Source organism: Rana temporaria, chromosome 1 (assembly GCF_905171775.1).
Source record: "Rana temporaria chromosome 1, aRanTem1.1, whole genome shotgun sequence".
Taxonomy (NCBI): domain Eukaryota; kingdom Metazoa; phylum Chordata; class Amphibia; order Anura; family Ranidae; genus Rana; species Rana temporaria.
The window spans coordinates 617729733-617757280 of record NC_053489.1 but is presented as its reverse complement, the minus strand read 5'-3'; positions in this window follow the sequence as shown (position 1 = coordinate 617757280).

Genomic DNA, 27548 nt, shown 5'->3' with positions numbered 1-27548 from the left:
GACAAAAAACAATTTTGTGGCGCTAAAAATAATAATAATAATGATGATGATATGGTACTAATAGTCTGTGTTAACACCAATTGACAGTGTAATCAAATGAAAAAGTCCATATATAATAAATCAATGACAGTAGATAGTTAAAAATAAACTGTTGATGGATGAGTAATCAAGTGAATGGTTCCAAACACCACGGTGAATCAAAGTAAATGATTTGTGAAAATGACCACCACCAGAAGCAGAGGCTTACCAGAGGTATTGAACCCAAATAAGCATACGCTTAAAGGGTCAATACAAGCTGAATGTAAGTTGGTGAAGACCACATCAACCGGATCTGGATATACGATTGGGAGGATACCCTGAAGACATCACGTAAACCAGCACAGGGGGGAATGGCAGCAACTTGGAGGTAATTCTCAAAGGATCAGGCCGTATCCAAAGTGCATAAAGGAAAATGAAGGCACATAATGTGATACCGTAACAATGTTGAGATTTAATAACGGTTAAAAACACTTACAGTTTTGCTGAATAAAAAGGACATCAATAAGAAATAGTGCATGGCAGCAGCAGAGACCCGACGCGTTTCGCAATAGTTTGCATCATCCCCAGATGATGCAAACTATTGTGAAACGCGTCGGGACTCTGCTGCTGCCATGCACTATTTCTTATTGATGTCCTTTTTATTCAGCAAAACTGTAAGTGTTTTTAACCGTTATTAAATCTCAACATTGTTACGGTATCACACTATGTGCCTTCGTTTTCCTTTATGCACTTTGGATACGGCCTGATCCTTTGAGAATTACCTCCAAGTTGCTGCCATTCCCCCCTGTGCTGGTTTACGTGATGTCTTCAGGGTATCCTCCCAATCGTATATCCAGATCCGGTTGATGTGGTCTTCACCAACTTACATTCAGCTTGTATTGACCCTTTAAGCGTATGCTTATTTGGGTCCAATACCTCTGGTAAGCCTCTGCTTCTGGTGGTGGTCATTTTCACAAATCATTTACTTTGATTCACCGTGGTGTTTGGAACCATTCACTTGATTACTCATCCATCAACAGTTTATTTTTAACTATCTACTGTCATTGATTTATTATATATGGACTTTTGCATTTGATTACACTGTCAATTGGTGTTAACACAGACTATTAGTACCATATCATCATCATTATTATTATTATTTTTAGCGCCACAAAATTGTTTTTTGTTTTTTCACTGCTTTCTTGTTTCACTGAATTGTTTGTGGCTGCTAAGTATTTGGATAGCGCAGATTTATATTTGTTTTTGTATCTAGCTTTAGGAATCAGGCGCATAGATACAACGGCGCATCAGTGCACTTACGCGGCGTATATAAAGATACGTCGGCGTAAGTGCTTTAAGAATCTGGGCCATAGTGTTTGGGGGTTCTGAGTAATTTTCTAGCAAAAAAATTATGATTTTTGCATGTAGGAGAGAAGTGCCAAAATAGGCCCGGTATGAAAGTGGTTAATGAACATGTCAGTGATCATGAAGTTATGGCTGATTGGTGTATATATTACATTGGTTCTAGACGGACCAATGTAACTATCCAATCAGATTCATATCTGAAATTCAGCTTTAAAGATACCTTTTAATTGTCTTTTAGATCAAAGGGATCCAGAGTTGCAGCATTTTTTATTACAAAACCTTTCATTATGTTGCCCTTTATGACCAATTCCCAATATTACCAATTGAAAAAAAAAACAGTTACAACTTAGGCTAGTTAATTTGTATTAATCCAACTATATAAAATCATTTAAATTACAAAGTGGAAGTGAATACAGTCTTGCAGTATATTCTTTCTTGAGGATTCCACTTGTTCTGTACCATTAATCATTAGATAGTCTGTATCAGTCTATTATCATTCCTTCCAAACCCAGGAAGCATTACATAATATTCTTCAGAGTTTGACACTTTCCTTTTGTTCACTGAGCTAAAATCACAGGTGACAAATATCCAATCTTTACTGGATACAGAGATTAAGTAGCAGTCATGTCCTTAGATTTCAGGTCAGTTACACATCTGATACAGCATACATGTGATACAGTGTAACATAATGGGCACATGGAGGCCCAGATTCTCGAAGGCGTTACGATGGCGCAACACCATTAGCGCTGTCGTAACTCCTCATCTGGCCCCGGGTATCTATGCGACTGATTCTTAGAATCAGTTGCGCATAGGTACCCATTAGATCTGACAAGCGTAAGGCTGTTACGCTGTCAGATCTTAAAAGTAATTTTTTTTCCCGCCGCTAGGTGTCGCATCGTCGCTTTTCCCCGTCGTCTATGCAAATGAGGTAAGTACGGCGATTCCCGAACATACGCGAGGTCGATGCAGCGAATTAACATCGTTTGCGTAGCGTACCCGACACGTAAGGTTGCCCCTGCTATTAGCAGGGGCAACCAATGTTAACTATGGCCGTCGCTCCCGCGTCGAATTGAATCAAAGTTACGTCCTTTGCGTAAGACGTCCGTGAATGGCGCTGGACGCCATTTACGTATACATCTAGGCAAATGACGTCGGGGCGACGTCATTTAGCGCAATGCACGTCGGGTAATTTACCCGACGGAGCATGCGCAGTACGCTCGGCGCGGGAGCGCGCCTAATTTAAATGGTGCCCGCCCCATTTGAATTGGGCGGGCTTGCGCCGAGCAATCTAACGATACACCGCCGCAAGTTTACAGGTAAGTGTTCTGAGAATCAGGATTTAAACCTGTAGACCTGCGGCGGTGTAACGTAGAGCTCATACATTACACTGCCCAGGAGCAGCGCTAATGTATGAGAATCTGGGCCGAAGTATTTAATATCGAATTTTCAACCATTACACACTTAAAGGGGAACTTCACCCTATAAGGCAAGTTCTGCTTTACTATGCCCCCCCCCAACACTTTTGGGTATGTTTTGGAGGGGGGGCAGGTACCTAGTTTTGGTAGTTACCCACTCCCAGGTGAATTGTCTAGGTGACCGGGAACCCGAACACCGGCGAAGAACCGACCCGAGTGGTGCTGGATCTTCTGTTAGAAGTCAGCAGCTACAGTATTTGTACCCGCTGACTTTCATTGTTTTGCAAACAAGCTGAAGGTTCTCTTTAAAGTGTTACTAAACCCACAACAGTAAAATCAATCTATATATGCAGTAAAGCATGCTTGTCCTACTCACCGTGAAACCAAAGGTGTTAATCCTCTGCATTGTGTAAAAAGGCTGTTTGATCCTCCCCTTCTTTCACAATATATTTCCTGATAATACGGAGCCAGGGGACAGGCTGCACATGCTCAGTTTGGCGTGTATTGCCAGAGTGCGCTTTTTTCTTTCTTTGGAGGGTGCATTTGATCAGCACAGGGCCAAAAAGCACTGTCCAGATAGAGTTTCAGGGGTCCTGGATCCTGATAGTACAGTCAGAGGAGAATGAAAACTCCTACAAGCTTTAACCAGACACTCATAGAAGTCACAAAGAAGATAAAAGACTCACGCAACAAACCAAATAAACAGATGAGCAAACATACATGATATATCATATAATAAATATTATTGCTCAGCCTCGTCTGCTGACATTGCGGGATCGCTGGACAGGTAAGTGACCATCTTTTAAAAGTCAGCAGCTGCAGTATTTGTAGCTGCTGGCTTTTTTAAAAAAAAGGAGTTGATTGAGAGCAGCGGGAGCCAATCTATCCAATAAGAAGGGAGTCCATATCAAACCATATTTACTGCTCTTCTGTGTAGACCCTCAGCTGTTAACAATTGCATTACCAGGAGTTCAGAGCAAGGAGGAGGACAGGCACACCTGCAGTGAAGATTTCTCTATCTCCATCTCCAATCTCTTTTTAGCTTAACTTCAGCTATAAATTTAAGTTTGTATCCTATCCCTGAGTGAGGGTTATAAAATTCTCTGGTAATGTTGCCAATGCACTGGTACTTTTTGTTGCCACTACATTGATAAACCATACTTATTTTTGGCTTATGCAATATATTAAGATACTTCTAGACATAATAATGTGTGTAACTGCATATGCAGCACACACACTTATGATATAATTGAATTTATAATACTCTTAAAAGACATACGGGTACTTATACATTAGGAGGCATCTATGGTTGCCTCTTTGAAAATATACATATTATATCTTCCTCCACTTCCTGATTCCCTCACCGAGGATGGTGGGGGAAGCAGCCAAGGACCGAGCGATTGCTCAGCCTCGTCTGCTGACATCGCGGGCACGCTGGACAGGTAAGTGACCATTTTTTAAAAGTCAGCAGCTGCAGTATTTGTAGCTGCTGGCTTTAAAAAAAAAACAGGTGGACCTCCGCTTTAACCTTTCTATATACTATTTGAATCTTAGGCCGCGTACACACGATCCGTCCATCCAATGAGAATGGTCTGATGGACTGTTTTCATCGGTCCAAACCGATCGTGTGTGGGCCCCATCGGTTAGTTAACCTTTGCTCAAAAAAATAGGAAGTTGCTTTAAAATTGAACCGATGGACGCCTAACCGATAGGTCAAAACCGATCATTAGTATGCAAAAGCATCGGTTAAAAACCAGCGCATGCTCAGAATCAAGTCGGCGCATGCTAGGAAACACTGAACTTTTTCAGCACGTCGTTGTGTTTTACGTCACCGCGTTCTGACACGGTTATTTATCCTATGGTGTGTAGGCACATCAGATCATCAGTCAGCTTCATCGGTTAACCGATGAGAACGGTCCTTCGGACCGTTCTCATCGGATGGACTGATCGTGTGTACGAGGCTTTATACTAAGTTGCCTCAAAAGTCCCAACCCTCTGGGGGGCTCCTTTGTATCTACTTGTTAACAGGATCTTGGCAACAATTTGGTATTTTTTGGTGAAAGCCTTCTACAAAATTTATAAAATTCTAGGTTAGATTTGCTCAGAAATTCCATCTGTCCTCCTTAGACCTTGTAGAAGATTATCTAGAAAGAAGTTATTAAGATGGCCAAACCCCAGATCTTTACACGTCAGACAGTTCTCATGGAACTGACCGGTTTAATGAATGTTGAGAAGTCTACCGAAGGGACCACGTCCACACTGACAGACTGTTTGCAGTAATAAGGCTGGAAAAACACACAACAGCTGCCCTATTGAAGCAGAACACTTTTAGTGGAATTATACACAGAACACTTACCTTACTGACATGTGTTTGAACTGAGAGATAAATTACAAATAAAGTCACTTTCCATTGCAGTAACAGAGAAGATGATGGAAGGGGCTGGATGGATGAACACAGTTCAATGCAGTTAGAGGGATGTAAAAATAAACAGTTTATCAGCGGGTACAAAAGGATGTTTGTTATCACAGATATGTGTTTGGTGTGGGTCTCGGTTATCTGTCCTGGTCGGTCTTTTTGTGACAACCAGATAGGGAATTGGGCTTTAAAAACAAAAATGAATCTACAATATATACAATGCACATACATTTTAAGAATTTTGTACTGTATGTATGGGCTATTGCAAAGATTAAGGGAATAATTTACTAAGGGGAGATTTGCATAAAGTGAATTTTCCCTTAGTATAGCGAAATTAAATTTTGCAAAAGAATATCAAATCCTATTTGGCTAATGCACACTGGGGGGCAGATCCACAAAGAAATTACGCCGGTGTATCTCTTGATACGCCGCGTAATTTCAAATTTTGCACGTCGTATCTTTGTTTTGTATCTTCAAAACAAGATACGACGGCATCTCGGCTAGATCCGACATGCGTTTGTCTTAGTACGCCATCGGATCTAAGATGCAATTTTCCGGCGGCCGCTAGGTGGCGTTTCCGTAGTATGCAAATTAGCTATTTCCGACGATCCACGAACGTACGAGCGGCCGTCGCATTCTTTTACGTCGTTTCCGTTCGGCTTTTTCCGGCGTATAGTTAAAGCTGCTATATGGTGGCGTACTCAATGTTAAGTATGGCCGTCGTTCCCGCGTCTAATTTTGAAAATTTTACGTTGTTTGCGTAAGTCGTCCGTGAATGGGGCTGGACGCCATTTACGTTCACGAGGAAAACAATGACGTCCTTGCGACGTCATTTGGAGCAATGCACCCTGGGAGTTTTGACGGACGGGGCATGCGCAGTTCGTTCGGCGCGGGGACGCGCTTCATTTAAATGAAACACGCCCCCTACTCGCCGCATTTGAATTCCGCGCCCTTACGCCGCGAGAGATACACTACGCCGCCGTAACTTACGGCGCAAATTCTTTCAGGATTCAAAGATTTGCAAAGGAAGTTACAGCGGCGTAGCGTATCTCACATACGCTGCGCCCACGCAAATGTATGTGGATCTGCCCCTGGATGTTTTGCTAACCCTCCTAGACTCCTTTCCTCCTTGCAGCAGAGTTTTGGCAGAAAAAACGCTTGATGGTTGACAACTCATGTAACGTGTTTAGGCACATCAAACGCTTGGACATTATTTAATTTAATTGGTCAGAATAATAATTTATTCTGGCCATTGCAATTCATTTAAGTGATATTAAAGTCTTGTTTTTTTTTTTAAATAACAAACATGTTATACCTACATCCTCTGTGCAGTTGGTTTTGCAGAGAGCAGCCCAGATCCTCCTCTTCTCAGGTCACCCACCAGCGCTTCTGGCTCCTCCCTCTTGCTGAGTGCCCACACAGCATGCAGTTTGCTCTGGGAGCACCCAAGCAGACTGGCTCCTGATGCATAGCACTGCATGTCCATTCACAAACTGGGCCTGCCCCATCTCTCCTCATTGGCTCCTCAGCCGATGAGGAGTGAGAGTCCCCAAAGAGCCAAGGCTCTCAAGCACATCGCTGGATCAAGATGGGGCTCAGGTTAATATTAGAGGGGCTGCTGTACACAGAAGGTGTTTTACCTTCATGAATTATATGTAAGCATGTTTCCATGCATATAGGCGCATCAAGCATTTGTTCTGACAATTGTACTTAGAAGTGTAGTCGCTGTAGATCTGAGGAGGACATGCAAGGACAATAAAAAGCAGCATTTTTGCTTGCACATGATTGGATGATAAAATCAGCAGAGCTTCCCCTCATTTCAGATCTTTCACTCAGATCTACAGTGACTGAACTTCCAAGTGCACTTGTAGTACACAGTGAATTTGCCTTTAGTAAATCAACCCCTTTGTTTCCAAGCAAAAGCAAATGTCTGAAAGCTGTAATTTAGAGGCAATTTAAATTATTTACACTGCATTTCTTTCTTTGTAAATGTCAGTTTTGCTGCAGTAGGTTGTATATGATGTGACACTTCACAGGCAGTGTCAGGGCATCCCTCAAATATTATTTAAAAGTTTTAATTTTTAATGTTTGCCTTTTTTAAGCATCATTAAAATTGCTGTTCCCGCCAAACATATTTTTTATTTGTTTTTGCTTTTGTACATGTTCCCCGGGGCAGTTTCCAGTTTACCTTGCCCTTTCCTTGTCATCTAGAAAATGGACAATATTGTTTTTTAACATTTGGCTCATATTGACATAAATAGGATTTGGCCTCAAACCGAGCCCAGGTATGTTCGGCTCATCCTTACTATAGGAATAAGGCAGTGGCGGCTAATGCTCCATTTTTTTATGGAGGGGAGGGGCCGCAAAAAAACCTTCCCTCCGCCGCCGGGTCCGCACTCTAATGACAGACATTGTCCACTTTCTACTCCCAGCTTCGGCTACACAGCAATTCTGCCTCTGCACTGCATATGACTGCACACTCATTGGCTGCCGCCAGCTCCCCCACCTCCTCCCCCTCTTCTGCTTAACTACTCCTCCTATGCAAACCTACCTCAAAAACACTGGGGAGAAGCAGTCATGACTGCAACCTACCTACAGAACAGACTACCCTCAAGAGCTATTAATAGCACTATATTCGAAATGTGACATGGATCAAAGCCTAGCATAGGGCACATCAGAGTGTTTGAATGCAAAGCATTTTCCTATATTCCAAGTGAAATACTATCAAAGCAGAAGAACAGGGCCATAGAGGGCATTCTAGTAGGCTACAGCAAGCAAACTTAAGGGTTACAAAATCCTACACCCAATTATTTTTATGAGAGCCCATCACCAGAAACACGGATCCCTGAAAGCTGTAAAGTGAATATGCCAAGCAAACCAGAAGAAAGGGTTGACCAAAGCGAATCTGTGCAGAACTCAGAACAAGAGGTGGAACTCACAATGCCTAAATCAAGTTCCCCACCACATCCTGCTGAACTGCCTGAAGTCAGAAGATCCATTTGGACTACAAAGGGGATACCACCCCACAATACACTGTCAAAATACACAGCATACTTGAACCAACATCCTGGAAAGACATAGAAAAACTGACAAAATGTGAAGCCAAAAAATGAAGAAAGGCAGTAGAAGAAGAATTAAAGTCACTGCAAGAAAATAAAACCTGACACAGAGCTCCCTCCTAGCCGCAAAACTATGGGAAGTAAGTGGACTTTCAAAGTAAAGTCAGATGCAGAAGAGAATATCCACAAATACGAAGTCAGACTAGTTGCCAAAGGTTACTCCCAGAAATTTGGTGAAGATTACGATGAAACATTCGCTCCCGTAGTAAAACACTTTACCATTAGCACATTTCTTAGCTTTGCAGCCAGGAAGAGCATGCAAGAAAACAACTAGACATTAAAACTGCTTTCCTATATGGAGACATTAGGAAGATCTCTACATGGAGCAACCACCAGAGTTTTGAGCAAGGAGACAACCTTGTGTGTAAACTTCAGAAGAACATCTACGGTCTTAAACAATCACCAAGGATGTGGAATGAGAACGTGAATGTACTTACAAGAGAGGGATTCTCAAGAAGTAAAGGAGACATTCAATATTGCCCATCAGAGTAGATGACTGCTGATGCACACACCAAGCCTTTGTTAAAGGAACGTCATAGTTATTTCCAGAAGAAGCTGAATATAATTTGAAATAGCACATGCTGTTGAGAAGGGTTGTTGGAAAAGAACAACAGGTTGTGTGTGAAAATCCCAATAGATCAACAGTTTCTGAAATACTCAGACCAGCCCATGTGGCATCAACAACCATGCCACGTTCAAAGTCACTTAAATCCCTTTTTTCCCATTTTGATGCTCGGTTGGAACATCAGGAAGTCTAGATGTCTAAATGCATTGAGTTGCTGCCACGTAATTAGCTGATTAGCAATTTGTGTTACCAAGCAATTGAACAGGCATACCAAATAAAGTGGTTGTGTATTAGACAGTTAAAGAAAATCATGGGTGGTTTTTAATTGGAAAAATTACAGTGACTTTTAATAATAATGGATTATTAAATGCTTTGCAGGACTTGAATGAATGACTTCCTCTTAGTTCTCGCCCAGCACGTCATACGTTAATCTCTTTGGTGGTCTGATGGACAGTTTTTCTTTATGTTATTTCATTTATGCTACAAATATTTTATATCGTTTTAATTATTCTTTTAACCTTTGTTTGTAGTCCTAACCATCCCACCCAGAGTGATGCTTTCAGTAAAAGTCTGAGCTGAAAATAAATTGTTTGCATTGTCTGTGGTTGTAAATCAGCATCCTTCCAAGAGAGAGTGAACATTTTCAATCAGCTGCCTCTTAGTTAAATTTGGCCATACATTATACAATTTTCTTATTCAATTTCCTTTAGATTTACCTACAACTATGTAGTGCAAGGGACAGCCTGATTGCAGACAAATTGAAAGTGTTTAAGTTGGATCTCATATTATATGGTTTTGGTAAATCTAAAGGAAAATTGTACAAGAACATTGTATAATGTATGGCCAACCTAAGATTTGAGTATCTATCTATCTCTATCTATCTATCTATCTATCTATCTATCTATCTATCTATCTATCTATCTATCTATCTATCTATCTGTCTGTCTGTCTGTCTGTCTGTCTGTCTGTCTGTCTGTCTGTCTGTCTGTCTATCTATCTATCTAGTTTATCCTCTAAGCTCTCTGCTCTGAGCAGGTGACTCAGCATTGTCAGGGTTTTCCTGGGACAAGCCTCCTCTGGAATGCTGTAATAAGACGTCTGAATGATCTGTTTGGAAGCAATCACAGCAAATCCCTAAAATAAACTGCTGGTGATCAGTGTATAGGCTCCATCCTGTTGACTTGTAGAATATTGGCAATAGGCGGATAGAGAGGAGCACAGCTGAAAGACGGCTTTTCTTTAATTGGTTAAGAAGAACATCTGTCTAGTACGGCTGTGCTGTTCATGGTGATTAACCCATGATTGTTGTGAAATCCTTCTCTCTTCAGGTAAACTCATACGATACGATAATGCTTGATTTTGTAGATAAACATTTTAATGTGCCGTCAATAAAAAATGTAATGCTTTGGCCTCATTTAATAATTGTTTTTTTATAAATGTAGAAGATTTTAGCGGTCTTATGATCCCGCCAATGCTTTGTCAGGACCAGCCTGCAGATGCATTGTTTGCTGTTAGATCATTTTTCTATATAGTGTCAAGATAGATTGACCTCGTTAGTGTAATTAAAGGAAGAGTTATCGATATTTTGACTCAGGTATTCATGTTTCTTCTAAATAATCTTGCATAGCTTTAGGTGGCATTACTGTAAAGCAGAAAGTAAAAAAAAAAAAATTATTTGTTGCCCTTTTTTGTTTATAGCGCAAAAAATAAAAACCGCAGAGGTGATGAAATACCACCAAAAAAAAGCTTTGTTTGTGGGAAAAATCTATTTTATTTGTGTACAGTGTCGCATAAAAGCACAATTGTCAGTGCCATATCGCAAAAAGTGGCCTGGTCAGGAAGGGGGTAGAACCTTCCGGAGCTGCAGTGGATAATAAAAAATGGCCTGGTAAGGAAGGGGGTAAAACCTTCTGGAGGTCAGGTGGCTAAAGGACAGCTTACCAATTTAGAGTTAATTATGAATTATACCTCAGACAGGAGGCTCATATCTTATGCATTATCTTTCTTTAATAATGCCCATAGCAGAAATACAGTAAACATTTATTGTAACTTAAAAGAAAAAATTCAAAGAACTACCCTTCCCAGCAGTCCCTGGGCCAGCGTAGCCCCTCCCAGACCGTAATCTATATAAGGGACTGTCTCAGGTAACCTATTCCTCTTTCTTTCTGCTCATGGCAGAGCACACAAGATAAGTATTTCATGTACCTTTATTATTTACAAGATAGGTATTTCATGTAGCTTTATTATTTACAGGATAGGTACTTCTTGTATCTTTATTATTTACAAGATAGGTGTTTCATGTACCTTTATTGTTTGATTGTATATATGGTCTCTGATACCGAGTGCCCCGGTGTCGGGTGATTTTGTTCAGTCTTGACTGATATGTTTGAGGTATTGTGGAACATGGGGAGTTTCCCTGGAATTCCTCCCTGATACCGAATGCCCCGGTGTCAGGTATTTTGTCGGAATTGATTGTTCTGTAGTTTTTGGAAGATGTGGAATACTGGGGGTTCTCCCTGCTATCCCCCGTTTCTGTGCTTTATTTCTGTCTGCCTGACACCAGAGCGGTGTCAGGCAGATATGTTTGAGAGGCCACGTTTGTTTCCAATTCTTTGATTCTTTGCTCGGATTTTTTCCCTTTCTTTGACGCCGGAGCACTGCGGCGTCCGTGCGGGATCCGCGCTGTTTTTCATTCGCTCCCTCGGCGGGCGCCATGCCTGGGCAACTGTCCCCCTCCCTCCCCACGCTCCCCTTCGCGCGCTCAGGTGGGGGGCGAGGTCTCCGCCGCGGCCGCTCCTCTCCTCTCTTTCGGTGCCTCTCTCGGTATCGAGAGACGCCTCGGCCCCCCCCCCAGGTCTCCGAGCGAGACGGGGGAGAACGGTTCTCATCGACCGTTCCGTCCCTCACAACCTCGGGCCAATAAGGACTCCAGAGGCCGTAGTCTCGCGAGACTTCGCCTCTGGAGTTAGAATCTCGTCAGGCTCCCCTCACACCGCAGGATGTCCTTCCCAGCGGTGTCGTAGCCAGGAACCTGCTGCTGTTTCACCATGCTTTCAACCACTAGATGGCAGTACATCTTTTCAGATATATATATATATAAATATATATATTTCATTCCAATGAATCAATAGCTAATAAATAAATAAATTAATTAAATTAAATAATTTAAATAACCGAATCTTCAATAAATAATTCAAATTATATTTCTGGGGAATTTATTCCCTAGAACATATACCTTATTTATCCAAATAAATAAATAATCAATATGTAGATAGATCAATAAATCAATAAATTAAATAAAGAAATTATAGCATGTTTATCTCCGGGGAATTTATTCCCTACAACATACTCCTAATAAATAATGTATTAAATAACTATCTAAGGATTGAATGAATAAATACATTTATTATTAATGATATTATTATTAATATATATTATTACTTATAATATATAACTAAATCCATTATTCAATTTTACAAATAATAAATTATAGATGGATTATAAAAATTATATATTCATATATAAATAAATTATACAAATATGTATAAAAAAATTGTATTGAATTGTACAAAGATTCTACAATTTAATGAATATCATGGCATTGTTCATGTCGGTACCCCGGATAGGGTGGACACAGTCCTAGGAGGCCAAATCTCAACAGTGTTACACAGTTGCCAAAACTGATCGGTAGACCAATCTTTACGACCATGGCGTCGGTTACCCCCGCCTGCACACCATATGCCCGGACCATCCGGCAACGGTCTACCGCCCCTGAGAAGGGCTGGGCGTTCCAAAACGCTGCCACGTTTCTGTGGCCCTTGACTCCCCGACAGGGGAAGTAAATAATATGTCCCAGGCAGTACCCTACCCGGACTGCCGACCCACTGCCCTCCCAGACTCCGACCGACCCCCGAGCATCGGGGAGATGCACATGCAGAGGCAGCGATCCGTTAGACGGACTAAGCCAGACCCATTCGTGGACTCTTCCAGAGTTGTCCGCGGAGTCTGAGGCGGCTAACACCTTGAGTCTGAGGTTGTAGATGAAGAGAATGATGATGAGTGTTAGGGCAGTGGGCACATGGCGCTCTATGACGACGCCAACCCTGTTCCCAGGGTGACACTCTATGGATTCTCGTAGAGAGCCATTATAGATCCGGGGGCGATATGTCATCCACACTCCGATGACTGGGCACCTCCGCCCGAGGTGATCCAATATATCACATAATGGACCCGGAGATCGGTCGAAAAACTCACCGAATCATTTTCAGGGCGTAACCCCCTTTCTTTACCATTTATGGCTGTGCACACTCCCGAGGTGAACCCCATACCCTGGGGGTATCCCACCATACACGGGAAATCCCACAAGCTGGGAATAGAGAGGTCCTTCGGATCATACAGACCAGGGCCTTGGATCTTTGGGACCTATCACCATCATCCCACACCTTAGTGAGCAGGCCACGCCGCTGAACAGCCGACTGACCTGTCCCAAATCGGGGCTGGGCCCAACGGGCGGTCGCCTCCTGGGATGCGTGGACACTACGGGTCCGACTGGACACCGCCGCTCGAATCTTAACGTGGCTTGTTCCCCAGTTGTCTCACCTAGCCGAATCAGACCCCGGTCCGACCACCGAGGGCAGGCTAGTCGGGATCACGCTGATTAAGATATTCCAAGACGGTAGGGCTCTATTCCATCCCGGATGAGCCCAAACGTCATCAAAGTCTAACACGGTACAGTGCCGGTCTATCAGGATTATAGGACCGGAGATGGACCTAGTCCCTCTTTCCTCGGTCTTCAGACCTGAACACCGCCCTAATAGACAACGAATTGCAGGGCCTCTGGTTCACCCAAACGATAGTGGAGACGGACCCGCTCTCCCCGGGTTTCCCCAACAACGTCTTCCTGGTCAGGAAAGGAGGGCGGTTATCGCCCGGTAGTAACTTGAGAAATCTCTCGTAATTACTGTATACAGTGACGACATTCTGCGGCACAAAGGGTGAGGTTGATTATCTACTTGGACGACCTACTCTTAATGGCTCGTACCCCTCGCCTGGCGAACGAACACGCCTCCCCAGGACAGTTCCCCATAGATCACGGGGAATCTACCCTCTCCCAATCTCAGGAGGTAGAGTTTTAGGGTTCTTGGTGGACACCAACCTAGTGATCCTTCGGCTACCCATGACCACTTGGCCGCCATCTGCACGAGGTCAGTATCGTGCTGGGCTAACGACGGGTATCCTTACGCGGACTGACTCGCCTGGTCGGCCTGTTTCCGGCGTTAATCCAGGCCATTTGTCCAGCTTCTTTTCACTATCGAGACCTTCAGAGTCTCAGTCCCTACGTCTTTGCCAGGGGCTTCACTGTGCAGACGTCGTCACTCTGGACACGGAAGCCATAATTGAACTACGGTGGTGGCTACGTCAGGTCGACAGACGGCACGGCAGGTCCACCTGCAACTCCACGACGGATTCATCTTGGAATAGGTTGCCAACCACCTCGGTTGGGGTACTCGATGCGGTCCCTCGTCCACAGGAAGGGCGTGGCCCTCAGCGGAGTCTCTGCTGCACGTTCACACGTGGAAATCCTGACGACCGTCTTGCCATCAGGACTCTAATGCCACACACGTCCACCTACGGTGTGTTCTTGCGTATGGACACCGTATCCGCGGTCCAGTACGACCTTCGCTTGGGGGGTCCTTGACCCAAAATCCTAACGGATCTAGCAAGATCTCTGACATTTCTGCCTGGAACGCGACATCGTTCCAGCTGCAAAATGTACCCCAGGCACTTCCGCTATGGTGTTAGATTGGAATTCTCGTTACCCGCCCAATTCCATCGACTGACGACTGCACCGGTCAGTGTTCCTGGCCCTTGCTCCCTTATGGGATCCTTTCTCTCCCCAGTCTGTACGGGGATCTGCACCCTCTATTCACGACGCACGTCCTACTTCTCTTCGCATGGTTGGGTTTTCGGGGTGTCGGTCACGGACAGCGACCTTTTCTTTTATAACGGGGGTTCCACTTGCCTTGATCTAGGCCTTGGGACTAGATATACATTTCGATCATCCGGAGGACTCTGGGTTAGTTGGTGATCAACGACAAGTTAACCTCATGAAAGCGTTCGTCTGAGATGACCAACTACCTGGTGGACTCGTTTGAGTCCGGGAGGTCCTATAGCTCCCCTGCGCCTTCCGCGCTGCGAACTCGGACTACCGCTCCCTTGTAGACTTACCACCGGTGGGATAACACCCATGGTGTACCGACTTAGTAAGCGTTAAGTTTCAACGCCCATCACACCCAGGGTATCAACGCTCTTGGGAGGTGATCAGTGGTCCTGACCACACGCCAGGACTGGGGGGACAATCTCACTCTGTCGGAGGTTATTGTCGTTTGAGCTACTGCCCCCTCGTGTCTGATTCCGTCAGACGCATATCGGGTGTCACGACGTTGGCCATTCCAGGCGTCGGATCCCGCCTCGGAGAGTCGGGATTTTTCCGTTGTGCGTAGGACTTCATCGTTTTTTTCTACCCGTTCTTCCCTGCACATCGTACCCCGTTGTCTACGGATTTCTTAGTCCTTCACGGTCCCACTGCGATCTTCGCATCTCTTCCTACTCCTCATTCCTACGCTAAACCTCAGTTTCCGGTTTCCTCAGCTACGCTAGCCAGAGGGGTACGATCAATCATGGAAATGGCAGGGTCTTACGTAACCCCGTTGGGCGCCCACCCCTCCAGTGGAGCGGTGGCTCCTAGGTCATCACCCCGGGCGGCTCCCTATAGGATTTACGGCTAGCGGCGGACTGGTAACCACGATTGCTTTCCGCCAATTCTGCTTGGATCGGAGGAACACATATCTATATAAATTTTGTAGTTGTTTCATTTGTTATCATCTATATATGCATTGTTATAGCTTTCAACTTGCATAAGATATGAGCCTCCTGTCTGAGGTATAATTCGAGATTTTCCTAGCTTGTGACGGAAAATATTGATTATATGAAGACAGGAGGCGAGTATCTTCCCTCCCGACCCAACCCTGTCACGAGGTTGTCTCTCTCTCGTTCTAGACTGTTGAACCACACACCCTGCAAGTCGGAGGCTGGTACGCCCCGGGAGTTCGTTTTCACTAACCCCGTCGGGATTGCTGTTCCGTTTCGATCCATGGGTTTAGTTCACCGCAGATGGAGGCTCCTACTACGTTCCAGATCCGGAGTCGGGACGCCGTTGACTGAATCCGTTGGTCCATGTTCCTGAAGACGACTGACCGGTCGGCTCCGAAAGGTTTTGGTTTTCCTATAGTCCCCGTTGGGATGAAGTTGGTCCGGATGAAGTTGGTCCGTGTTGGCCTTGTTCTTTCGTTTCCTCCAGATTCAGATGTTGTGTTCCGGTCGGAAGGTTCCCGGCAGCCGCGGAGATGTCTAATTGGACTTTCGGTTCCTGTTTACACTAATTTGCATGAAGAAAGAGGAATAGGTTACCTGAGACAGTCCCTTATATAGATTACGGTCTGGGAGGGGCTACGCTGGCCCAGGGACTGCTGGGAAGGGTAGTTCTTTGAATTTTTTCTTTTAAGTTACAATAAATGTTTACTGTATTTCTGCTATGGGCATTATTAAAGAAAGATAATGCATAAGATACTCGCCTCCTGTCTTCATATAATCAATATTTTCCGTCACAAGCTAGGAAAATCTCGAATTATATGACCCTAGACTTATTGCTCACACTGTGACGTTTGCAAGGAAGCCTCACATGTATGGCCGAATGGCTGTTTACATACACATAGCTTTATGTGAACACTGGAGCTTTTTTTTAGTGGCGAAGGCACATACAGATGTTAGCGGTCTGCAGGCAGCAATGTGAGTTTCATTCAGTAAGACTTTAAAAAATAATTTGTGCCATTCTTCCTAGCCGCTAACAGATTCCATTGTTGCTCCACTGTTAGCCCTATTCATTGACCTGTTCATTAGAAAAACAACACATTCACGCTGTTACTTGAATCCAAGAAAGGAAAACACAACGCGTGCCAAGTAAATTGTTTTATAGCGTGGATATACTGTACCTCTATCCTGAAACAATATCTCGGGACGTTAGTGTGCAATAAACAGATAATAGGCCTGTACTATTTATGCATTTTATGTGTCGATAGCTCAGTCCCTGCTGAAATCTTTATGGCCCTCAATAAACCCTCTTTACGGCATGGCCTGCTATCGTTTTATTGCTCTTAAGGATGCAGCCAGTCTGACAATGATTAAAACTGAATGTTACTCCTGTTCTGCCTTCTTAGGATAGTACCAAAAAAATAAAAGGTAAAAAAATAAAATAAAATAAAAACATATATAAATAAGTAATAATAAAAATGGGCAAACTCAATGGGTCACATGGTCTTTTTTCTGCCATTACTCTTTTATATTTCTATGACAGTTTTTTAAGCATTTTTTTTTCTTGTTAAAAATCATTAGGTGTACCATTGTGCTTAGAACATTTTCATCATTGCCGTAAGTACAGAAGACTTTTATTAAATAACCTGCACTTCAGGTTTTCACCCATATGTTAGGATTTCAGCCATACGTTAGGATTTCACCCATACGTTATGTTTTCACCCATACGTTTGAAGGCCTCTTGAGCCCCTAAGAGAAAGAGAGCCTTGAATGATGGGGGCATGGCCAGGTACAGAACAAGGTGGTGGTCTACCAGGGATTGGTTGTTAGGGGGGTATGGGATGGGCCTGAGCTCGGGTATAATCGTCTGGGTCTTTCAAGAATGGGTTTGGAAGAGCTGCCCACCCTCCCGCCCCTTTTTTCGATTGTATGTCACAGCTTGCTGCGGTTTCTTGACCTTGCCAGCATAAAATGTCTGTAATGGGTCATGCCCCTGATGGAAATCGGAAGTAGGCAGCCTCTCCAGCACTTATGGTAAGGACAGGCCCCTCCCCCCTTTAGAATTGTGTGCTCACAGTACAACTGTGACTGGCACTGGTTTAAAAGTGTTTACATGTTATGTTTGGTTTTTAATAAAGCTGTGGCCTTGCCCTTTCCAACCTAATGGTTGTAAGTGTGTTTATTTACTTGGGTGAGAGGGCAAGGGGGAAGGTTTTTCTATACATCTAGGTTACAGTTAATTGTACCTGGGCTCATTGCGCCTCAGCAGTCAAGGATTTCCCCCGCACGTTAGGTTTTCACTCATACGTTAGGTTTTCACTCATACGTTAGGATTTCACCCATACGTTAGGATTTTACCCATACGTTAGGTTTTCACTCATACGTTAGGATTTCACCCATACGTTAGGATTTCACCCATACGTTAGGATTTCCCCTATGCGTTAGGTTTTCACCCATACGTTAGGATTTCCCCTATGCGTTAAGATTTTACCCATATGTTAGGATTTCGCCCAAACGTTAGGATTTCACCCATACGTTAGGATTTCACCCATACGTTAGGTTTTCATCCATACGTTAGGATTTCACCCATACGTTAGGATTTCACCCATACGTTAGGATTTCACCCATACATTTTTCACCCATACGTTAGGATTTCACCCATACATTAAGTTTTAACATTTATTTTTGTGAAATGCATCTGCCCTTTGGTTTTAGTATAACTGATTCATATTGTTTCAATAGAGCCCAGTGGCGGAATTTTCATAGTCGCAACGGTCGCAGCAGCGACCGGGCCCTGTAAGTCCGGGGGGCCCGCGTGACTGTCACACAATAGTGTTGGTTGTCTGATGCGGTGCGCACTGCGTGCTGTTCGTTCAGCCGCGGGGCGTGCTTTTGCCGCTGAGCCTGAAAAACAATGCAGAGGCTGAGGCAGCGTCTCACACTGTATGAGATTGTGGACCGTCCGACCGTCCCCGCCCCCGCCTCCGCCTATCCAGAGACACAGACAGATGTAGGGAGGCGGGGCGGACTCTGCAGCAGCGTGCGCGCGTGTACCTACCCGGTGTCCCAGGCATGAGGCAAGGTATCCTGGTGGGAGAAGGCACAGCACAGCCGCACAGTGACGGTGAGTGACCAAGCCAGGCCACAGAACAGAAAGTGGGGGATAGACTGTCTGACGGTAAGTCAATCAAAAGTGACAGTCAGAGATCACTCAGCTCGGCAATTGATACCATCCTCCTCCACCACCTGGCTGTGCCTCTTACTGATCCCATCCCCCCACCACTGATCTCATCCCTATCCCCCCATTACTTCTACAACAGATGTGATGGGGGGGATAGGGATGAGATCAGTGGTGGGGGATGAGGTCAGTAAGAGGCACAGGTGGTGGTGGGAGAGGATGGCACCAGCACTGCCACCTCCCACAAGTACTACCAGTCCACCGCTGGTACTTGATGGGGGTGGTAGCGGTAATACTTGAGGGGGGGGGGTGGAAGCAGTGGTACTTAAAGAGGGGTGGTAGCGGTGGTACTTGAGGGGGGTGGCCGTAGTGGTACTTGAGGCTGATGGCAGTGGTGGTGCCATCCTCTCCCACCACCACCTGTGCCTCTTACTGATCCTATCCCCTACCACTGATCTCATCCCTATCCCCCTCATTCCTTCTACAACAGAGGTGATAAGGGGATAGGGATGAGATCAGTGGTGAGGGGATGGGATCAGTAAGAGGCACAGGTGGTGGTGGGAGAGGATGGCACCACCGCAGCCACCCCCCCTCAAATACAACCGCTATCACCCCCCCTCAACACCAGCACTTCCACTGATCTCATCCCTATCCCCCTATTACTCTTCTACAACAGAGGTGATGGGGGCGATAGGGATGAGATCAGTGGTGGAGGGATGGGATCAGTAAAAGGCACAGGTGGTGGTGGGAAAGTATAGCACCATCACTGCCGCTGCAGACACCCCCCCCCCCCCTTTACATTGTTGTACAGTGTAGAAAAATTAAGTATCAAAATCAGGCTTTTCGGGGGGGGGGGGCCTTCACGACATCTTGCACCGGGGCCCTGAAGTCTCTAGTTACGCCACTGATAGAGCCTACAAAACTTTACATAGAACAAAACATCATTCAAGTAAGTCACGTTTCTAATGGTCTGCTGCCTTGGATAGAATAGTGCTCAATAAATAAAACTTTATGGAAAAATAAAATAAAAAAATAGAGCTCAAGGACCCCTGACTCCCCAGAAGAATATGGTCAAAAACAGGTTTACCTTAAAGAAAAAATAGGGAGAATAATCCAAAGAACTAGGGCTCTGAAACATGCAACATGTTAATTTATATATTTTATTAACCACTTCAGCCCCGGACCATATTGCTGGTCAATGACCGGGACACTTTTTGCGATTCAGCACTGCGTCGCTTCAACTGACAATTGCGCGGTCGTGCGACATGGCTCCCAAACAAAATTGGCGTCCTTTTTTTCCCACAAATAGAGCTTTCTTTTGGTGGTATTTGATCACCTCTGCGGTTTTTATTTTTTGCGCTATAAACAAAAATAGATCGACAATTTTGAAAAAAAAAATATTTTTTACTTTTTGCTGTAATAAATATCCCCAAAAATATATAAAAAAAAAAAATTTCCTCAGTTTAGGCCGATACGTATTCTTCTACATATTTTTCGTAAAAAAAATCGCAATAAGCGTTTATTGATTGGTTTGCGCAAAAGTTATAGCGTCTACAAAATAGGGCATAGTTTTATGGCATTTTTATTAATATTTTTTTTTTACTAGTAATGGCGGCGATCAGCGAATTTTGTCGGTACTGCGACCTTATGGCGGACACTTCGGACACTTTTAACACATTTTTGGGACCATTGGCATTTTTATAGCGATCAGTGCTATAAAAATGCATTGATTACTATAAAAATGCCACTGGCAGGGAAGGGGTTAACACTAGGGGGAGAGGAAGGGGTTAATTATGTTCCCTGTGTGTGTTCTAACTGTAGGGGGGGTGGACTGGCTTGGGGAAATGACTGACCGCTGTTCATACATTGTATGAACAGACAATCAGGCATTTCTCCCCCTGACAGGACCGGGAGCTGTGTGTTTACACACACAGCTCCCGGTTTTTGCTCTGTAACGAGCGATCGCGGATGCCCAGCGGTGATCGCGCCCCGCCGAGTGCCCCTATTGGCTGAATCACGAGATGACGTATAGCTATGTGATCTCGCGCAGCCGAGCCGAACTGCGGCCGTATAACTGTGGCGGCTGGTCGGCTAGTGGTTAAGTAGATCAAAACCCATTTACTAAAAGTGCATAAAAGTGTTAACAATTTAATGTATTTTTCAATACATTTTAATCTGGAGCTTTTATTTAACCACTTAAGGACCAGCCCATGTACATATACGTCCACAATATGGCACGTACAGGCACATGGGCGTATGGGTACGTCCTCGCCTATTAGCGGGTGGGGGGTCCGATCGGGACCCCCCCCGCTACATGCGGAGGTCGGGTCCGCTCGGGGAGCGATCCGGGACCACGGCGCGGCTATTTGTTTATAGCCGCTCCGTCGCGATCGCTCCCCGGAGCTGAAGAACGAGGAGAGCCGTGTGTAAACACGGCTTCCCCGTCCTTCACTATGGCGGCGCATCGATCGCGTCATTCCCTTTATAGGGAAGACACGATCGATGACGTCATTCCTACAGCCACACCCCCAAACAGTTGTAAACACATACTAGGTGCACCCTAACTCCTACAGCGCCCCCTGTGGTTAACTCCCAAACTGCAACTGTCATTTTCACAATAAAGAATGCAATTTAAATGCATTTTTTGCTGTGAAAATGACAATGGTCCCAAAAATGTGTCAAAATTGTCCGAAGTGTCCGCCATAATGTCGCAGTCACGAAAAAAATTGCTGATCGCCGCCATTAGTAGTAAAAAAAATAAAAAAAATAAAAATGCAATAAAACTATCCCCTATTTTGTAAACACTATAAATTTTGCGCAAACCAATCGATAAACGCTTATTGCGATTTTTTTTACTAAAAATAGGTAGAAGAATACGTATCGGCCTAAACTGAGGAAAAAAAATGTTTTTATATATGTTTTTGGGGGATATTTATTACAGCAAAAAGTAAAAAATATTGCTTTTTTTTCAAAATTGTCGCTCTATTTTTGTTTATAGCGCAAAAACTAAAAACCGCAGATGTGATCAAATACCACCAAAAGAAAGCTCTATTTGTGGGGAAAAAAGGACGCCAATTTTGTTTGGGAGCCACGTCGCACGACCGCGCAATTGTCTGTTAAAGCGACGCAGTCCCGAACTGTAAAAACCCCTTGGGTCTTTAGGCTGCATATTGGTCCGGGGCTTAAGTGGTTAAGTAATACCTTGATATCATGCTATGAAGGTGTTTCTTGAGGCACTTCCTGTATTATGGTGACAACGTTGTCCCTGTAAACCAGTTTTACTTCTGCGTTGTCACCCTTTTTTATTAACTTACATAGGCTGTTCAAATTTCATATGTTGGTAGAGTAAGTCTTCCTCCATAGTAACTCCTCTTCTTCTTTTTCATTGAAGGTAATTAATGGATTCCAAGCAGAAGCAACCGGCCATCATTGAGTTTATGACGAAGGAGGGCTGCAGGCTGTCTATATCCACAGAAGGCTACAGAATGTTTACGGAGATAACACCATTGACAAGAGTCACCAATGACAAGAACATTACTCTTGTCAATGGTGTTATCTCTATAAACATTCTGTAGCCTTCTGTGGAGGTCAGACAACCTGCAGCCCTCCATTCGTATGACGGTTCATTGCTTCTACTTGGAATCGATTATTTACCAGCAATGAAAAAGAGGAGTAACTATAAAGAAAGAGTTAAGCCTCGTACACACGATCGGATATCTGATGGAATCTAACCCGATGGATTTTTTCTTCAGATATCCGATGATGCTGACTTTCATCAGTCTTGCCTACACACCATCAGTCAAAAATCAGACGTGCCAAAACGAGGTGATGTAAAACACTACGATGCGCTGAGAAAAATGAAGTTCGATGCCTCCGAGCATGCGTCGACTTGATTCTGAGCATGCATGGATTTCTGACCGATGGACTTCCACACAGACGATTGTTTTTTCTATCGTTTTTTTATCCATAGGAAAAATGTAAAACATGTTTTATTTTTTTTTACCGATGAAAAACAAACCGATGGGGCCCACATACGATCGGTTTGTCCGATGAAAACAGTCCATCGGTCTGTTTTCATCGGACAATCCGATCGGGTGTACAGGGCTTTACTCTACCAACAGATGACATTTGAAAGACCTATTTATGATTTGCATTAATTTTGGTACAGCCTTCATAATTTTCAGTTTACCAATCCTTATAAGCAGGGCTCTTTTTCTCAGAGAATAGGTGCAGGAACTCCCTTCCGACTCACCTGTTGTGTCCACCCCTACCCACCTCCGAGCACCATTCCTTGGTTCCACCCCCTACCCACCTGTAAGCACCATTCCTTGGTTACACCCCCTACCTACCTCTGAGCACCATTCCTTGGTTCCACTTCCTACCCACCTCCGAGCACCATTCCTTGGTTCCACTCCCTACCCACCTCCGAGCACCATTCATTGGTTCCACCCCCTACCCACCTGTAAGCACCATTCCTTGGTTACACCCCCTACCTACCTCTGAGCACCATTCCTTGGTTCCACTTCCTACCCACCTCCGAGCACCATTTCTTGGTTCCACTCCCTACCCACCTCCGAGCACCATTCCTTGGTTCCACTCCCTACCCACCTCTGAGCACCGTTACCTACCCCCTGCTAAGCACCATTCGTTGGTACCACCCCCTACCCACCTCTGAGCACCATTCCTTGGTTCCACCCCCTACCCACCTCCGAGCACCATTCCTTGGTTCCACTTCCTACCCACCTCCGAGCACCATTCCTTGGTTCCACTCCCTACCCACCTCCGAGCACCATTCCTTGGTTCCACCCCCTACCCACCTGTAAGCACCATTCCTTGGTTACACCCCCTACCTACCTCTGAGCACCATTCCTTGGTTCCACTTCCTACCCACCTCCGAGCACCATTCCTTGGTTCCACTCCCTACCCACCTCCGAGCACCATTCCTTGGTTCCACTCCCTACCCACCTCCGAGCACCATTCCTTGGTTACACTCCCTACCCACCTCTGAGCACCGTTACCTACCCCCTGCTAAGCACCATTCGTTGGTACCACCCCCTACCCACCTCTGAGCACCATTCCTTGGTTCCACCCCCTACCCACCTCCGAGCACCATTCATTGGTTCCACCCCCTACCCACCTCTGAGCACCATTCCTTGGTTCCACCCCCTACCCACCTCCGAGCACCATTCCTTGGTTCCACCCCCTACCCACCTCCGACCACCATTCCTTGGTTCCACTCCCTATCCACCTCTGAGCACCGTTCCTTGGTTCCACCCCCTACCCACCTCTCAGTAATGGATACAGAACCAAGTATCAATTTGTGGTGGTAATTTGTATATGATAGGAAGTAAAATAGATCCCCTGTAGCCAGCAACAATGGTGCTCCCCCAGCATCAATAGACTCTGAACAGCTATCAACAATATACCCCTCCCTCAACAGTTGATGTCTCCCAGCAACGATTGCCTCCCAGGAGCATAAGAGCCCCTCCAGCAACAATAGATCCCATACCAGCGACAACTGACCTCCCCAGCAACAATTGACCCCCCTGAAAAATAGATCCCCTCCAGCAACAATAGATCCCCCAGCAGGCAGCATTAATAGACCCTCCAGTACACCCCAGCACCCCTTTGCCATTACATACATTCAGAGCCGGAGGTGCCGTTCCCCCACGTTCCAGCTGAAAAAAAACCCTGCTTATAAGTAGCTGCGGTTAGTGTTTTTTTTTTAAGCTTTCTTTCTTCTATTTTTCATTCCAAAGTATTTTATTAGAGGTATTCAAAGATATAAGAATGGATAAACAAAAGTTACATGGGCCCATCGGCCTGAAGAACTGTCTGAGTTCCATAATCATAACACTGATAAACAGTTTGACCTAATGTGAGGAGAGTATAAAACAGAACAGAAACAGTTGTGGATATTCAAAAGTTGTATGTATTATTGAATATACAGACATTTTATGTTGTTTAGGCCTGTGAAGTCCATACATTATCTAAAGAGCAGTCAGAATCTTACTGATATTGATACTGGTATGAGTTGAGCTGACTTCTTGAGACCGACGGGGTTGTATAAATAAGTTAAACTAGGATAATGTGGGGTAGTAGATTATTTTGCAGAGTGGCTAATGTCATAGGGTGGATGTTTGTGTCTTTCTTCTATTTTTAAATAGTAATCCTGGAAATAACAAACTTTCTGAACTTGGATGACTACACTCACTCACTCCACTGTATTGTAGGGAGCCATGGTTGTCACCCAGGCTGGACTTCAAACACGTCTTCCTCTTTTCATTTCCATTACATGGGGTATTTGAGAAATTAGTAGTTAACAGAAGAAAGATAACATTGTTTCATGCTTCTGGTTCATCTTGTGAGAATTGACAAGGACATTGCTTCTCTAAAAAGTGAAACAAGCATTTCCTGAATTCCTCCATCTTTGTCCCGCTGACTCCATCTGGGTGCAGACCATTGGGAGCCTTGGTATGGGATTTTGTTTTGAATAAGTTACATGAAGTGATCTACACATGTACTTGTACTAATTGTGATTATTTTTTCATTTAGTTATGTTATTTGCACCTAAATACTTCCTGAAGAAGCCATTTTGGTGAAACGTGTCGAAGATGTTAATGTGTATGGTATAAAATCTAATATAACAAGCAATCATTGAAATTTTTGTTATATAAATATATATAATTTGTGTATATGTAGTTGGATTTTAACCTTTGTAAAAATAAAATATTATGATTTTATACTTCATTGACACAAACAGCACCTTTAAAATCCCATCCTACCTAGTTTCTTTCTCTATGCATTTTCTGCACTTGCTAAAAATGTTTTTAGTTTGGTTTGAAAAATGAAAACGAATGCAGCCACCACATGTGAGCTGCAATATATGACATTTTTGATCTTGGATTTAGATATACTTTAATTCCTAAGTTTTGGTTTATTTCCTGCGGGTATCTGGAAGATAAGCCTTTGCAGTACACAGAGTTCTGGATCTGGAAAAAAATTAAATTCTTAAAACCCCGTACCAAATTATGTTTATTTAAGGTCTTCCCTGATCCCTTTCCGAGAGATGCATAATCCACATTACAAATTGTTTGGGAAACTCGTATCTCAACACCACCTTAGATGGATTATTGTGCTTTTGTGAAGCAGTAAGTTGTAGGCCTTGGCGGTATTGTTCTTGGAGGGAAATAGGCAAGTCTCACCCTGTAGCTTGAGCAGTCTGGGTTCCTGCCAAGGTGAATACTACGTCAGGCTTCTTATTTATCGCTGTGCAGTGATGAGAGTAGTATGCAGCAGAGGGAATACACAAGGACAAATATCTCCTTCAACCAGTTCATAAAAGTCAGAATTATGCTATAAGCCTTAGTCAATAAGCATGGCTTTAGAAGCAGTTGTAGGTAGCAACCAATTAGAATTCAATGTGATGTCAGCCTAGTTGGATGTTATGGGATAACGCATTTAAAAATGTGGGTTTAGGAATAAGTACTTGTTTTATAAATAAGGCTACATAGCCGAGTGGATTCCAAAGGAATCCCATAAAAAAAAAAAAAACAGATCTATTTATTTTAATTTCTAGGATTGCTGGTCCAGACACATAAACCCTTACTCCTACTCATGTGACTGACAACAATTATGTTTTTTTTCCTGATAAAGAACACCAGTCAGATACATTCTTATACTAGGCTTTTTTGTCATTGCCTATAAATGTTGTAAGGGCCTGTATATATATATATATATATATATATATATATATATATATATATATATATATATATATATATTTATATATACACACACACTCTATATTACCAAACGTATTGGGACACCTGCCTTTACCCGCACATGAACTTTAATGGCATCCCAGTCTTAGTACATAGGGTTCAATATTGAGCTGGCCCATCCTTTGCAGCTATAACAGCTTCAACTCTTCTGGGAAGGCTGTCCACAAGTTTTAGGAGTGTGTCTATGGGAATGTCTGACCATTCTTCCAGAAGCGCATTTGTGAGGTCAGGCACTGATGTTGGACAAGAAGGCCTGGCTCGCAGTCTCCACTCTAATTCATCCCAAAGGTGTTTGTAACGGCACCCCGAATGGGACAGGGGTTAACGCCGTTCAGGATATTCCATTCCCGAACACAAGGCAGCTACTGACACTCCACAGTCAGGCGAACAAGACCCAAAGTAATAATTCTTCCTAATAACGAGACACAGCTGTTGTTGTTTCCAGCAGGTCTGACAATCTTTATTGAGGAAGCAGGATCTTATATACACAAAAAGAATACTGCAGTAACCAAATGAACAATGACCCAACTCCACCCACAACATCACACACTAGTTACCTAATGAGCCCCCTCAATACATCTCTTTAGCAGACACCCTGTCTCCGGGACCTGCCCTAAGTTACATGAGCTAATTAACTACATCTGATGACTCAGACACCTGACCTTTAGGCTGTCTGTTAAATACCAATACACATTATCATCAATAGACCTTCACACAATACAGGGTCAATTAGCACAAGCCACAATAAAAGATCCTTAGAAGTTAGTCTGGATTCAATTTACATTACACAGGCAGCCAGGTAGTTGGAGGTGATGACA